At 43.9% G+C, this 17529-nt stretch overlaps 1 long non-coding RNA gene across 1 annotated transcript in view; it reads right to left on the bottom strand.

Annotated features, from left to right (window-relative positions):
• Nucleotides 1-11960, bottom strand: part of LOC122804214 — an 89927-nt gene extending 77967 nt beyond the window's left edge. Inside the window, exon 1 of the long non-coding RNA XR_006365202.1 lies at nt 11875-11960. This is a non-coding gene — a long non-coding RNA (uncharacterized LOC122804214). The remainder of the gene's footprint in view (nt 1-11874) is intronic.
• Nucleotides 11961-17529: the final 5569 nt, after the last annotated feature.

Here is a 17529-nt window from a genome sequence, read left to right as displayed (position 1 = left end):
ACTGGTGCCAGAAGCATGGCCTCAAACTGAATGCCACGAAATGCATCATTTTCCCCTTTGGGGAAATTGTCATTCCCACTACTTATGACATTAATAACAAGGTACTAAGCATTCAATCAGTCGTGAGGGACTTGGGCACCCAGGTTGATAGCAACCTGACTTTTGACCACCACGTTGCCTCCGTTGTACAGAAGGCTGTCTACATGACTCACATCATATATAAGGGTATGTCTTCCAAGAACAAGGAGGTCATAACATCCCTGTACTCCTCCCTTATCAGACCCATTATCGAGTACAATGTCCCCTTCGGCATGTACCTTGCCATGCACATGCAGCAGTTAGAGAGACCACAGAGGTGCTTGACCAGGAAAATCCAGGGTCTCAAATACCTATCCTATATAGATAGGCTAAAAGCCCTGTCCCTCTACTCAGTCTCATACAGACTGCTCAAAGGTGACCTGTGCCTTGCATACAACGCCATTTCTGAACCAGCCTTGATGGAGTTGCTGCACATCTGTAAGACAACTCCACTCACACAACCCACACTCAAGGCCTTAACCTGGTCTGTGACATGAACAGAACTTGTTGGCAGGATAGATTTGTGTCCCAAAGACTCGCCTGTAGTGGAATAGGCTCCCTCTCTATGTCAAGCAGAGTACCTCTCTAGACCTCTTTAAGAGGAACCTGGATGAGTGGATGGGGAACAGAACATAACCCCCTGGGATCCCACCTGTGTCCCTGCTGAACGGGGGAAAAAGGTGCTGACATTGAAGGAACATGGCCAAAATTCCTGGCTAGGCTTATAAGGGCCTCCAAGCCAATAGCCTAGTATCCTATGAACCTATTACCTTATATGTTTGCTGTGTTTATTTCAGACTGTCCTGCAATGTTGTCTTAAATTATTCCCTGTGAGTCTGAACTTTGTAGTTAAGCTTGATTGAGTATTGTCTTGTTCCTTTAATTGTTACTATTAAATATAGGTAAACCTTGTAATTGTGTCTGGTCTGTATAGAACTAGTAAGCTCTTACAGTGCTTGCATATGTTTGGTGACACTGTATAGCCCACTCCAATAGCCTTTGTCTTGGTCAGTTACCATATGGCTAACAGCACATCACACAATAGGATTCATCACCCTTTGGTAAGGGCCTTACAATAGCTAATAAAGAGCTGGATTGTGGTAGTCTTTTAGTGTGGGCAAAAACCTCTGCCAGGCTTTCCCAGGAGTGCGTGTGCGTGTGTGTGTGTGTGTGTGTGTGTGTGTGTGTGTGTGTGTGTGTGTGTGTGTGTGTGTGTGTGTGTGTGTGTGTGATTCAAAAAACACATCTCAAAGTGTGTGTGTCAGCTACTTGGGCAGGGACATGATGCACTGGCTGGACAAAGAGGGTGATGGATGTTTTGGCTTTGCCACTCTGCTGAGATGTTAACCGTAAAGCTGTGCCAGTGGGGAGTCTTACTGGGGATCTGGAGAGAGAGGGATAAACCAGCCCCAGACTGACTATGATCTCTGTGTGCTCTGAAGCCTAACTGTACTTTACTGTGTGTGTAGTTGTCATTCTCCCATTGCGTACATCCCTCACTGGTGGAAGTGGTGAGAACGGAGGCTCCTTGATAACTGGGCCAGTGCAGGGGCATCACACTGACAGTACATACTGGTGGATACAGCTGGCATATCACACCATATACCATCATTGAGCCCCTCTCAGTCTGCCAATGTCATACACGATTATTTCACAGATTGTCCAGGTCTCCTTGACCATTCCTGACATACACTGTCTAGGTCAGTGTGTACTCCACACTGTATCTGGCTGTCTGATACCTACAGGTAGCATACCTGGTGAGCCCCTGCAGCAGGACAGCAGGTTATAGGTAGTAGTAGTAGTGGGGGATGCTGGCTCTGGCGCAGCAGCAGTGCATACATACTGAGCATCCAGTGTAAGGGAATGGATACAGTACCAGATATAAATGTACCATTACTGTGTCCCCAGGGGTCTGGCATGTCACAGACACATTCCCCAAACTTTGCGGACAACCATCACGTATTGTCCAACTGGTGTGCGGAAATACACATTTGTCTGGCAGGGGAGGTCTACAGCTATCAGGCACATGTACCCATTCTGCAGACATCTGGCTACTGCAGATGTCAGACACCTATGAGAAGTTCACCCTACACCACATATCCACCATTCCCTGTTACTGTGTACCTCAGATGTTCCAGGAATGTCCACATGGACCTGTAGTAGCACTCAGCTATTTGTCGGATATAAGCTGGATGATATGGTACTGTACCGTTGCCCATTGGGGACACCTAGCAGTCGATGGCAGTGATGTGTGTGGACACAAAACACAGTCTGTCACAGCAGTCAGGCCATTTCTGGTAGTCCTGGTACCATCTTAGGTTACTAGGCTATGGGCCCTGAGCAGCCATATGCCTAGCCCACATGTTAGCCCATCTGTATACATTGCGGCAGCTGATGTCCCCATCCAACAGGGACACAGGTGGCATCCCAAGGGTGTATGTGCTGTTAACCATCCATTTTACCAGGTTATGCCTGCAAAGGTTTAGGTAGCAACCCTGCCTGATGTGGACAGGTTGCCCATTCCACCGCAGTGTGATTGTGTATGACACACATGTGAGCTGCCAACAAGGCCAGTCCAGGTCACTCACCAGGTTTTGTGTTTGTGTGTGTGTGTTAACACAGTGCAGCATGACTTGCACTCATGCAGCAGTCCCAGCAATGTGGAGTCGATAACTGCCTTGCATGCCACAGTGAGGTCACTCCTGAGGAGTATGTATGACACCGGGTAGAGGGTTGGCATTATAGCCTATAGGTGTACAGTAGATGTTTGATGGCCTGGTATTCCCTACACATTTCACTATATATTTCGTGGAGGTGGGTGGCACAGAGTCAACAGCCGAGAACTGCCCAGGTAAAGCCCCAGTGGCCAACGCATCAATTCTGTAGCATTCATAGTGGCAGCCTTTGCATACCCGGATATATATGTCAAGTCAAACTGCATTTGTGGGTGGGTTTTGTAATGCACACAAGTGCACACCTGTTGTGAATGTCAGCAATTTGGGTAGGATCACAGCTTGTACTGTACATGTTCATAATTGCACATATTACCCTGTATCAATGCCACATGTGTGTGCTGACAATACCGCTCCCCCACAACTACATAGGTCCCTCTGGTGTGGCTGGGGAACAGCAACCTGAAGCCATTGAGTGTGGAACTGTCTTGTTGTGGCTCACCAATACCATAGGCATGTTGACGGAAGACAGTTTTCCATGCACACACCTGTTACTCTTAGCCATATTGTAATATGTGCCTGTTCACTTGTGGTGGGGTTAACTGCGGTGCATCACGTTGGTCATCATGGCAGCATATTCACAGGAGCTGTAATATATTCGCACATACTGTTGTATAGGTGCTGCCACTGTGCTATACAGGGGAACATTAGCATTGTGTACACGGGTGAACTGTGTGTTAGGTGAAGGTCCATCTCATACTCCCAGTCCTCACGTATCTCACAGGTGTATAGTAGTAGCAACATTAACTGGATGTAGCTGCACTGCATGTTATTGAGAGCCTGTCCAGAGTGTGTCTGTTTTGGTATGATTGTGTGTCGTGCATGTCATCATTCAGAAAGTATGGTCTGTATAATGCCTTTGTGCCACCTCACCTGTATATGTGTGTGCGTTTGTGTGTGTGTGTGTGTGTGTGTGTGTGTGTGTGTGTGTGTGTGTGTGTGTGTGTGTGTGTGTGTGGATCAGCAAACATTATAGTGCAGGTATTCCTTTACATATATTGTCTTCCCCTCACAGGTGAACATGGGTGTTGGGGTCTCTCCCCCTCACAACCTGTCAGTGTCTTAGCGGACTCTGATGATGATGGTGGTCATAGTGAGGCACAGGTGGGGATGTTGGGGGCTGAATCTGTGCCATTGGTTGACATCCCACATCCACCCACAATGTGAGATGGCACAGTGGTGCAGCAGTAGCATTGTTGCCTCACAGCAAGAGGTTCGCCAGTTCAATTCTCAACTGTGGTGCCTTCTGTGCAGAGTGTGCATGTCCTCCCTTTGTTCGTGTGGGTTTCCTCTGGGTGATCCGGTTTCCTTCCATGTTACAAAGACATGCATCTGGAGCGTTTCTCCCTGGGCCTCCATGAAAATTGGCCCATTCCTAGTCGGACTTTCCCAGTTAACAAATATAAAATTAAATTAAATAAATGGCCCTGCACATGGTCAGTATGCCCACACATACCCAGTCCCCAGCAGCCACAGATATTAGAGAGTCGGACAGTAGTGGCATCAAACAGGCTAGTGTGGTGACTACAGCATCTGTGAGTGTAGACACTAGCAATAGTTAGATAGCTGGTGAGGTCCCATACAGGCAGATTGACAGGGGTGCTTGAAGAAGGACTGCTGCCCATCCACCCCTGTCAGAGGTGTCACAGCAGGTGTCACCCGACGCACGTTTTGGTCCATCATGGAGTCACAGGCACATTGTGAATGGAACACCAGATGGATGCTCTGGGTTATGGATGTAACACTTCCTGCCATGTGTGATGGCCTTCATGGCATTGGTGATGCCGTACATCATTTTGCTGATGTTGTGGATAGGCAGTGGGGTGAGACATTGTCAGTGCTCAACCGATCAATGTCTATGCTTGAAAATGTGGTGGGAGTAGGGCGGTGGACACGTGGACGTAGTTCAGCAACAACATCAACTGGGAGCCCACGTGGCCATGCACATTCATACTCTCGTAGTGCAAGTACCACCAGCACTACTAAAGGGAGGGTGCTGTCCACACCACAACATAGCAGGCCATGGGCACATGGTCCTGTCCATTTCCGTGAGGGACATGGATCCAGCAGACACTAGTCACCATCAGGAAGTAGTACCGCATCTGACCTTGGGCCTGGTGGTGCCAGTGACACTCCTGGCAGAACCAGTTCCCATGTCCATGGCCAGAGATGGTGAACTGTACATCCTGCCATGTATACTCCATGGCTGTCCAACATACCCTCATGTAGGGCTAGCACATGGCTTTACTGTGTGCATACACACACTCACACATCACTATCACATGCAGGTCACCACCAGACACACACAGCTCCTCTCCATGGCCCACATGAACACCACCCCTCCAGACACACACACACACACACACACACACACACACACACACACACACACACACATACAATGTCAACTGTATGGCCCAGCCTAGGCCTTTGGCAACCCCACACCACACCCTGTGCATCTGATGATACCTGTGCCACAACCTCGTTATCCATACCATCAATTCTGGGACATGCTAATATGCGTCTAATGCACAGGGTGAATATATGCCAGTGTGTAGTGTTGCAATGTTATGCCATGTAAGGTGCTGTCTTCTGGCAATTGTCATTGGTACACATCAAAGTGTATGTACCTTTCTGCCATGATGCATTATTGCTGTTAGTACTGCTGACTGACTGACTGTTGTCTCACATACCTTATTATGTTTCTGTTTCAGGTGTCTGTGTGTGTACAGCCTGGGGAGCTGCTGACATTACTGAAGCTGAGTATGGTGGAGTGGAAATATAGTGACCTTTTTATCGCCAAGATATGGTTGTATATGTACATGTTTACCTAGGTGCATATGCTTGCAACAGTGTGTGATGGACAATGGGGGCAGACAGTGTAACCTTGCAGGCATACCCCTTCACAGAGCCAGTTAGCCTTCATATATGTCACCTGGGTGTTTCGTAGGACCACAGGTTCATAGATACAGAGGAGGTTACTAGAGTACTGGCCCTAGGTCCTTCATACGCCTAGCCATTACTTTATCCCCAACAGTATCATCAATCAACACCTGATGCCCCTGCCATTGCTGGACACAGGTTGAACCCCAGGAACAGATGTTTCTTTTTTCCCATCCACTCAACCTTGATGCAGTTGATGAGGGTATGCATGGTACTGTGTTTTACATGTTTGGGGAGTGTAGTCTTGACACAGAACAGCCTCTGGGAGCTAAATCTGACTCTGCAGCATGTGTTTTTGCTATCTCATATGCGAGTCAGGCCTCTTGTGCTGGAAATGTGCACATATTTATACTCTCGTACATGGGGCAGCTGTTGAAGGGCTGAGCACAACATTGTTATCGAGGCATGCCACAGACACCTGTGGACAACCTGACTGGTGACCAGTGGGTTGGTACTGATTACAGGCTCTCTGCGTGGAACAGGTGTTGAGGGCCATGGCTGGCCTTTGTGGGTGTTAACATAGACTTTATAGTTTCTGCAGATGTCTGCATAGGTGCACAGCAGACAGGCCATACTGCTAATGTATTGTTGTGCTGACAGAGGACTATTCAGAGGTAATATTCCCCTTTTTCCGGATGGGGTCCCTTTACCTATGTGGTGAAACACATACAAGCAATTCCTGACCACTGCCACTACTTGTTGCCTGAATGCAACATTGCTGCCATCCTGATACCCAAGTCTGTCATCACAGTCTGTGTGTTTATGGGGGTGGTGCTGATGTGGGAAATACTGGGGACAAGTCCTTGCCATATGGCATGCTGTCACTGTTGTCTGCATTCAGCTTGAGGCCAGGACCTTGACATCATGCCATACCCACTGTATGCACCATTGCAGTGTGTTAGCAGCAGTTTCTGGCTCAATGACGGACTGCAAAATACTTACAGTTGACACAGCCTTAGGCTGTACCTAAGTATGTGGGTGCTGGCAGTTAGCATTCAAGCCTATATACATGTGGCTAATAAGGGGCAGCAGGTAGTCACAGGGCCTTTACATGTCTACAGATTACACACACATAGGTGACACAGATTGTGGTTGCCACCTTATCAAATGTGGACTGTGGGACACATCTTGTAGTAACGTGACAGTTGGCAGGACATACCAAACCTACAACAAGTGCAACACACAAGACTTCCTTTGGTTTGCTACTATGACACCTGATTTGTGTGATACTACCTGAAATTATGATATTTGTCATAACATTACGGTGCTTCTGATGTGCAATAACTGCTCTATGCAATTAGTAGACAACTGTATGAAATTTTTGTTGTCCTAGACTCTCGGGACCTCTTTATTGTTTCAGTTATCACAGGTCACACCTTGCCAAACATGGACTGCAACCTGAAGGGTGGTACAGATGTTGGCCATACCTGTGACCTCTACATATGTCTGCAGATTGTCCAGATGTTTGACACAAATTTAACCACAATGTTATGACAAACAGAGGTAAAATTTGTGTCAAACATCTGGACAATCTGCAGACATATATAGAGGTCACAGGTATGGCCAACATCTGTACCACCCTGCAGGTTGCAGTCCATGTTAGAACCCCTAACTATCTGGTTATTTATACTATAGTGCTACAGAGTTAACATACACACCATGGAGGTTATAGGGCTGAAGAATGTCCAAAGGTACTTCTAAGGTGAATGACATCAGCAGGCATTGTAAAGCACTGCAATGGGGGTGGCACCAGGGTGGAACAAGCCTCAAAATGGTATAACCAACACACACACAGGGGATATGGGTCTTACACACACACACACACACACACACACACACACACACACACACACACACACACACACACACACACACACACAGTCGCACACTGTTGCCAGTGCTGAGATAAGAACTCTTACCTATCTAGTTATTTCTATTATAGTGCTACATAGTTAATGCAGGCATCACAGAGTTTATAGGGCTGAAGAGTGTCCAAAGGTACTTCTAAGGTGAATTACATCAGCAGGCCTTGTAAAGTACTGCAATGGAGGGGGGGGGGGGTCACCAAGGTGGAACAGGCCTCAAAATGGTATAACCAACACACACTGGGGATATAGATCTCATACACACACACACACACACACACACACACACACACACACACACACACACACACACGCACACACACACACACACACACACACACACACACACACACACACACACACACACACACACACACACACACAGTCACCAGTTCTGTGATTAGGACCCCTACCTGTCTACTGATTTGTACTATAGTGCTACATAGTTATCGCATATGCCATGGAGCTTATAGGGCTGAAGAATGTCCAAAGGTACTTCTAAGGGGAATGACATCAGCAGGCCTTGTAAAGTAGGGCAATAGGAAGTGTGCTGGGTGGGAAACACCTCAAAATACATTAACCTACAAACGCACATACAGATAGTTGCCAGTGCCAAGATTAGAACCCCTACCTATTTAGTTATATGTACTATAGTGCTACATATTTATCACATGTGCCACGGAGCTTATAGGGCTAGAGAGTATAAAAAGGTACTTCTAAGGTGAAGAACATCAGCAAGCAATGTAAAGTAGGGCAGTTTTGAAGTCTACTGGGTGGAAAAGGCCTCAAAATACTTTAACATACAAATATACACACACACACACACACACACACACAGGCAAGTGAGGTGAGATTACAACCCCTACCTGACTACTATAATACAATGGAGGTCACCTTTGTACTGTCACATGCCAGTGCATCCTATCGGTGTGCAGCTGTCTGCATGAGGACATCACTCTATGCCTTTCAAGGTGTTTCTCTGTCTGTCTCTCTCTCCCCCATCTCCGCTTGTCTATAATTGATATATTTGTGTATTACATATATATATATATATATATATATATATATATATATATATATATATAAAAATATATGTATGACTATCACACTCAACAGATGCAGATATATCACGTATGTGCCACCTCCAGATAGCTGTGGGTAATCCTGTCTGATGGGGTAATGAGACACATTTAAGGTGTACACAGCTGCCTGTATGTGAAGACATATTTAGACAATAGAGTTGTATAGTCAGATGTGGGTTTATACACGGGCTGTAACTCTCTAAGTGTAGGAGCATGCCCAGGAAGACATTCAATAGTAAGAGTTGGACTCCATTCCAGAGGTAGCTGTAGTCCGGTCCAGGATTTTGTGTGCTAAAGCTGAATGGCTGAAGAAGCTGTGTAAACTGTCCAGCACCTCAGTGATATACTGTGTGAGGAATCTCCTGGTTGTGTGCTATCCTTATTAACTGAGTCATATCCTGGTGTGGGTACAATGTGCATTGGATGGAGCAGAGTTTTCCATAATATGTGTGGTCTATTCTACATAGCACTGTGATTTCCTGGTATGTCAAGTGGCAGATTATAGAGTAATGTGATGGAGCACTGACAGACATTTGTTTACTGACCCCATACACTGCAGAGAACTATGTTACAGCAGAAATTGTTCTAGTGTACACATTCTATGTTTGTCTGGCCAGTGGTTCCCTTCCCCCTTATATGTGTCTCTTTGTCCTTCTGTAGTGCAGTCATGGCCTTTGTCCACAGTTTCTGCTGTTATGTATTTGTAGTTATGGTGTGAGTGGGGTAGAAGTCATAACATCACACACAGTGTTACAGACCTCACACCTAGCGGGTTGTCCATCATTGTGCCTCATAGATCTGTTGTGGTCCTCAGACGGTTTGTGTTGCACTGTTATTGTAAGGCTACAGGTTGGCCATAGCTGTCCGAGTCTTACAGATGGACATCTGGACAGGCCCATATATAACAGTCAGACACAGGCCTAGACATGGGGCAGGCTCTTAATATTGCTCCTCCAAATGTACACAGTTGGTGGAACAGTTTTGTATTAGCTTGAAATTACTTTTGGGGATGAAATCTGCATCTCTATTGTCTGTCATTGCTGTTTTCACACCACTCTTTATTGGTTTGCCAATAGTCTGTCAGGCAAATGCAATGTTATGACAAGCAGAACAGATATATGAGGCTCACGTGTGGACATTCTGTGACACCCTGTCATTCCATAGGTATGGATGGTGCCCACTTACTTGTTGTCAGTACTGACACAGTGACGTGGCAGCATTTTTATCCTGGCACTCAAATGACTTGTCACAACTTGCTGTTGTAGTAAGCACTGTGTAGGTTACTCAGATCTGTGTATTGTCCTTATGTGTGGCCCTCTGTCCCTCCATTGTCCAGCTTTCCTGCAGTAACAAATATTGACTTCCGGCCAGTGTGTAGAACTCCTACCACTGGCGTACCTGACATGCAAAATAGTTACCACGGCCAGTCTCAAACCATGGACCCTGACAACTACAGTACTGTACTTAGACTACTAAGCCACAACAGCCACCAGTAAGTGGTGTCTATTTGCCAATACTATTAACCACAAACATACATAGCACATTGACCCCTGCATATTGCAGAAATGGAAGTTATCAAGTTGATTGTGACAGCCCAGGCAATGTGTGGCCTGCTGCTATCACCTTACAGACATAAATGTTACTGCAGTTCTATGTGAACACAGGTGTTTTGAGGGGAGGAAGCATACCTCTCAAGTGTACACATCTTTCTATGAAAGTTCTGTTGCAGTGTATGATCTGAACCATCTCATGGGTTCTTCACCAAAGCCAGCATTTGGCAAGGTAGCTAGGAAAGCTGTGGTCATCCATTTCAACTGATCTTCTGAGATTTACAAATATAACTACAAGAAATTGTGTTTTTTTTCACTACTCCATTAGATATGGCCTTTGACAATGTAGTTAGCTATAACCATAAAATAATATGAATACAGGGAAACCTGTGTGATTATCATCTTGAAAGCTGACAGGGGTAGGGGTTTAAATGAGAGGGCCTCCATCAAGCCCATTTTAAAAAGGAGGAGGCTGCATAAGTAGTTTTTAATAGTTGTCTTATTATGTTTTAGAAGACTATGTATTGTTAGGAGTATTTATGTATGGCTTACATACTAAATTTAATATTTGCACTGCTCTTGTTTGCATTATTGATTAAGAATGTACATCAATATCTGAGTTATAGGTGTACGTTAGGTATACCACTTTAATACAGCTGATTGGTTGATTGATCTTGATTGTGATGATACCTGTGTATATATATGTGAGTTTTAGTTTCAATGTTATTACCAGGTCTGAAGAAGCTCCTAAGCGAAAGCGCTTACCTCTAATCAATAAACCTGGGTTTTATATATAAAGTTTTATTTCGTTATTGGCTACTGTTATATTCTGCTGAAGCTTTGTTCAGAGATTCATGTACTATGGTAGCTCCATAGTCAGACTTTTGTTTTTTCTTACATATTTCATATTGTTTGTTTAAACAAAAGTCTGAATTCACAGATCATGCAGACTAATATTTTGTCTCAAAACTACACCTGCTTTTGATTCAAGAGAACTAAATAAATGATCTGGATATGCTGTTATAACACTACATCTTCTTATACTATTTTTAAGTGTCTGTTCACCCCTCTCCCTTCTCTGCAACACCTCCCTTACAACATAGCATCCCGCTAGCATTTCCCTATATAAACACTGAAGCAAGGTATTCCATTAAACCCTGCCACTTTTTCCATTCATTCTGTAATACACTGCCCATCTTTGCATAGTCTAGACAAGTCAGACTCACCCTTTCTACTTTCTGCTATATACCTAAAACACCTTTATTCTGTATTCTGAGCCCTTCCTCAGCCAGTTTAATTTCAACTTGTACCTTTTTTGCTCCTTCATTGCTCTTCTAATTTCATCCTTGTTATATCCCTCCTATTTTTCACCAAACCACCCTTCTTATATGCCCTATATTTTACGCAGTTCACAAGCCTCACAGTCCTATGTAGCCAAACTGGCCATCTTATCTTATCTTCCTGTTGACGTCTTCCACAAGCCTTCACCCTTAGCCTAACTCTGATCTGTGCCTATAACTTGCATACTCATTCAATTTGTCACATGGCCTAAACATATTCTTATTTCCCTCTTGAGCTCAGGATCTTAAAGGACTTTCATGAACACATTATTATTTTTTTTTACCTTTTTTTGTTGAACAGTCCATTTGAGGTCTGCTCCATTTCCTTATGATGCTTAGGAAGACCTCCCTGGCCAGAGTCCATTCAAGCAGGTTACTGTTAAATTGAAATTACAGCATGTTACACAGACCGTACCGCTGTATATTCATAATTGCTGACAGATTTATTAAAACAAGCCGACCAAGCACAACTATGAGATTTATTACATTTTCTTTATAACATAGATTACTGTCAGATACACTGCACTTCCTCAGCTGACTCAGATTACAAAAATATTCACCAAAAAATTCTTTTACAACCATTTTTATAGTTTCAAAACTTTGTCCTTGATAAAAACATTATCTTGCTGTACTGAAGCCTTCTTTGTTTGCATCCTTACACTGTTCACCCAAAAAGTATTTTACAACCATTTTTCTAGTTTCAAAACTTTGTCCTTGATAAAAATATTATTTTCCTGTATTGAAGCCTTCTTTGTTTGCATCCTTATCTCAATGCAGAGAAGACCTGTTCCTTCAGCAGGCTGAAATGTTCTTTCAGAAATGTCCTTTCACCGATAGGATAATCTGTAACTTTTTCTGCTGTGTTAGCTATGCTCATCCAGAGAAAAAAAATTTCAGCATACTTAAATGTTCTTTCATTGACAGGACAGTTTGTAACTTTTTTCTGCTGTGTTAATCATTTTTCTTTAGCAAGTTCATTGTCTTGAATATCTGTACACATTCACTTGTTTATGATATTTTAACAAGCCTCTATTGTTAATGCCATTTGTTACAAAAACATTCATAAGTATAATACTTTTAGTTTCACACAAGCACATTCTGTTACGCCAATGCATATTTTTTTCTGCACTTTCAGATGCTATGTCACATGCTATTTCTAAAAACACTGTTACTATGATTACCAAACCTTTGTTACTGTAAAGGAAAAACAGTTCTTCCAAATTACATATATATTTTTTCTATAAAATATATTTCATAACTTATGAGGGAAACCAGTTTTCCCCAGGGAAAAAAAATCGCTGTTCCAAGAAAGCACACGCACAACACAAGCACACCAAAAAAACAGCAATCCACACACACACACACACACACACACACACACACACACACACACACACACACACACTTAAAATCCTACATCTAACCCTACACTAAACTGTACATACACTACTATCTATCCACTTACCTTAATCCTAACTCTAAGGTCCGTCACTACCGCACACTCACCTGACCCGCACCCTAACCGTAACTCACCTATCCAGCCCTAATCCTAAAGTCTGTCACTATCGCACACCCACCTCACCCGCGCCCTAACCCTAACTCACCTAACCCGTGCCCTAACCCTAACATCAGCACAATTGCACACTTACCTGAACCAGACCCGTAACTTTCCACCTCAGGGCTGAAAATAGTGAAGCCACAGAAATGGCCAACCAAATTCTTTCCCTAGGAAAATATTTGGTGTTCTGCAGCTTCGCTATTTTCAGCGGTCACTGTTTTGAGTTCGATATTAGAATATTCAATGTTTTCAAGCTTCGATGTTCTAATATAGACCCGAAAATAAATCAATAACTACATATATGTAGTGTGATGTTGTTCTTCATGTTTCACAGTTGCAGTCCTAACTGATGGGATTTTTCTGCTATGGAAACCCTTGGCTGACCTGACTATTAGAGAATTTCAAGAGAAAAAGGAGACAAACAACAGCTAAAGCCCAGTAACATATAAATAAAGTAAAATAAAACTAGAATAAATTATCCGGTCACAATGGCCAGCTGAAAAATAAAAAAAAAACTTTAATCAAAAGCAAAAAAAAACTACAAAAGATGAGCCCTTTCAGGCAAAAGCCCTTCCTCAGATCTTAAAAGTATAACAAAGCAACACTTAAAAACACTAAAGAAACCACAAGGCATAGAGAATCAACCAATGGACACACAGTATCAATTAAACAATCTCCATGCTCTGAGTGCTGGCTTTAAAGGGACAGTGCCGTTTAAACCAGGCAAACTGTTAGCTCTCAACTTAATCCATTTCATCTCAGCAAACTCAATGGTCTGCACAATGTTTCCACCGCTCTTATTTTTTGCAATCAGTTGTATTACCATAAACTTAAAGCTATGTCCTGGAAAATCCTTTATGTGTCTAGCAAGTACACTGGTTGTATTCTGTAGTCTAATGTCACTAAGGTGTTTCAAAACTCGATCTCTCAACAACATACTGGTTTTGCCCACATAAAAACAAGAACACCCATCACATAAAGCCAGATGACTGGCCCAAAAATGTGTTGGATAGGTTGGACAGGAAAACAAGAAGGATGCTTTGTGCCCATCAAATGATTTATAAAATCAGTGCATACCAAGATTATATATTCCCCATTCTGAAGGAGGTATGGGCCTCCTCAGAACTGATTACATGTACAGATCTGCAATCATGGGATGGCACGCATATCTGCTGACCTCACAAGACTCAAATGTAGTGAAAGTTTTGAAAAAAGAAGAGAATAAGTTCATAGGTGTGTACTAGGCTAATGACCCTGAAGCCTTTATAAGCCTAGCCCATAGGATTATCCTGGCATCATGCCACTCAACCTTAGTTCCAAGTGCCTCTGTCAAGTAGAGCCACTGGAGTGATCCCCGGGGTGAAATTTCTATTTCCCATCCACTCGTCAAGATTTCTCTTAAAGAGGGCCAGTGAGGTGTTCTGTTTGACATGTATGGGAAGTGTATTCCATAGCATGGGCAGTCTCTGGGTTATGAACCTGTCCCTCCAGCATGTTCTGTTGATTGTGGTAATGAGGTTGAGGTCTCTGGAAAAAATGGTGTGGAGAGATTGGGATTTCTTTAGATGTAGCATTTCTAACAGAGCTGGATCAGATATGGTTTTGTATGTCAAGCAGAGATGGCATCTAAGTATACAATATGAGACAGAGAATAGTCTGAGTTTTTTGAGACTGTCCATATAGGACAAGTGTTTAAGGCCTAGGATCCTCTTTGGGAGGTACTTTTGCGGCCTTTCCAGATGTTGTAGGTGTCTAGTGAGGTACATGCCAAATGGGGCATTGTACTCAATGATTGGCCTAATGAGGGAAGAGTAGAGGGAGACAATGACCTCTTTCTTCCTGGATGCAAAACCCTTAGTAATGAGATGTGCCACATAGAAGGGCTTTCTGACCACAGTGGCAATGTGGTGGTCAAAAGAGAGGTTGCTGTCAACCTGTGCTCCCAGATCTCTTATAAACACCTTCTGTGTTCAGTGGACTACCACTGATGTGGTAATTTATGGGAACTGGGCTTTTCACAAAGGGGATGACGACAAATTTTTTGGCACTGAGCTTAAGGCCATGGTTCTGACACCAGTCGTTGGTCTCAGTGAGGCCTTTCTGTAGGATGTCAACATCACTTGGGAAGTTAATAATAGCTCTCAACTTGCAATCTTTGTGAACTTTGTCAGCCAGAGTCCCTTCATGTTGGCCTGGACTTCACAGAAGTAGATACCAAATAGAAGATGACCCAGGACCGAACCCTGTGGGACTCCACTCGTGACTGGTTGGCAGTCTGACTTGGGAGTCAGCTGCTTTCACACTGTGGGTTCTATCTGTGAGCCAGTTTGCAACCCACCTAGTGATATAGGGGTTGATCATAGGATCATAGAAAGTTACTACGCTACTGGTCCTGTGGCCCTTATAAGCCTAACCATGAGTTTAGCCCATGCATAGATAAATCAGCACCCAATGCCTCTGTCCAGCAGGGACACAGGTGGAATCTCAGAGATGTATTTTCTACTTCCCATCTAGTTATCTAGATTACACTTAAAAGGGGGTATAGAGGTACTCTGCTTGACATGGAGAGGGAGTTTATTTCATAGATGGGGGAGTCTTTGGGACACAAATCTGTCCCACCAGCAAGTCCTATTGATGTCTCAAACCAGGTTGAGGCTACATGTGTGGGTTACTTGAGTGGAGCTTAACATGTGGATATTATGCCTAGCTTAGTGAGTTTTTCTATGATTCATGAGTGGGGAATGGTATCAAAGGCCTTGGCCAGATCAAGGTAGGCTGTATGAACCACCTTGCCTTCATCCACAGCTCTGGTGACTGACTCAAAGAAGTCAACCAGGTTGAGCAGGCATAATCTACCCTTCACAAAACCAAACTGTGTTGGATCCAGAGTTTTGAGATTCCCTATATCCCTGTTTATTAGGTGTATGATGATGTCTTCCATAGCTTTGCATATCAAACTCATCAGGCTAATGGGGCAATAGTTCCCTGGGTCTGTACTCACTCATCCTTTGTGGAGAGGGATGACTGTAGCAGTGCGCCATTCAGTAGGGACAAAGCCTGAGGTGAGGCTGTGATTGAACAGGGCACACAGGTGAGGTGCCAGTTCACTCTGTAGTTCATGTAGAACAAAGCCAGGGATATTTGTCAGGTCCCACAGAAGCTGTATTCTTGGCTTTGGACAGTGCTGTTTTAATCTGTGCAGCAGAAATACTAGATGCCTGGCAATCTACTGGTATTGTGATTGGTCCTTTGGGGGGGAGAAAGGGGTAAAGTTGGCACTGAATCTGTCGGCCAGTATACTGGCAATATCTGTTGGCTTGGTATAGGAGGTACTATTGTGCAGCAGCTCAGAACAAATATGGATATTGCTGTGGAGATTCTTTACATAACTATAGAAAGGCTTGTGGTTGTCTTTACTATCTGCTGCAATTATGTTTTCATAGCTAGCTTTAAAGAATTTGATGAGGGATCTCAACTTTTTGTTGAGGCTGATAAGGGAGTTTTTCCAGTGTTGTGACTTCACCTTATTCTGCATCAGTTTCCTCCTTCTGTTGTAGAGTTTGCTTATGGCAGGTGACCACCAGAATGGCTTCCTTTTTTTTGGAGGAGAGTGTCTTGGTTCTATTGGGTATGGCAAGATCCATGAATTTGTTTATGTGCTTGTACAGTGCACTGGTGTATGATTCGACGTTCATGCAACTATTCTCCATTTGTATGGGTGCTGTGAAGTTATCCACCTGTGTTTTTAGGAGCCCAAAGTTAGCTTTGGAGAGGTTTTTCATGGTGGTTACCTTTGCAGGAGTTAGGGGGGTGGGAGGGATGTGGATTTCCAAGGTGATTAGTTTGTGGTCGGATCTAACCAGGAAGGAGTTGATTATTGGTGTAGAGCAATGGTCACCCATGTTAGTAATGACCAGGTCAAGGATGTTGCTACCTCTAGTGGGGGTAAGAACGAGCTGGTCCAGGGCATTGGAATTAATGAATTCCAGGAAAGGTTGGGAAAGTGTATTGGTACATGAGTAGTTTTCCCAGTTAATGGAGGGGTAGTTGAAGTTGTCCAGTAAGAGAGTGTTAGGATGGACCCTAATATTCTCCAGGGTGCGTAGGAACATGGAGTGTGAGTCTTGGGACATGGTTGGGGACCTATAGCAGGTGACAACCTGAATCGCTGTCCAACCCAATGTTAGCTGCACCTGAAGTATCTCTGATGCGTTATGTTGGGCTACCAGTCTGGAGGTGTGCACATCCTTTATGAATATGGAAACACCATCAAATTTGGAGCTTCAGTCCAAGTTCTGGGGCTGAAATGAGTGGAATGATTTATAGTCTGGTAGTGCAGGGGTGCTTTCTGTTTTTTTCAACCAGGTCTCTGTTACAGCAC

Source organism: Protopterus annectens, chromosome 6.part0, assembly GCF_019279795.1.
Source record: "Protopterus annectens isolate FY-2018-M chromosome 6.part0, PAN1.0, whole genome shotgun sequence".
In the NCBI taxonomy this organism is placed as follows: domain Eukaryota; kingdom Metazoa; phylum Chordata; order Ceratodontiformes; family Protopteridae; genus Protopterus; species Protopterus annectens.
Note: the sequence above shows the minus strand (reverse complement) of the source record. Positions and strands in the feature narration are given on the sequence as shown.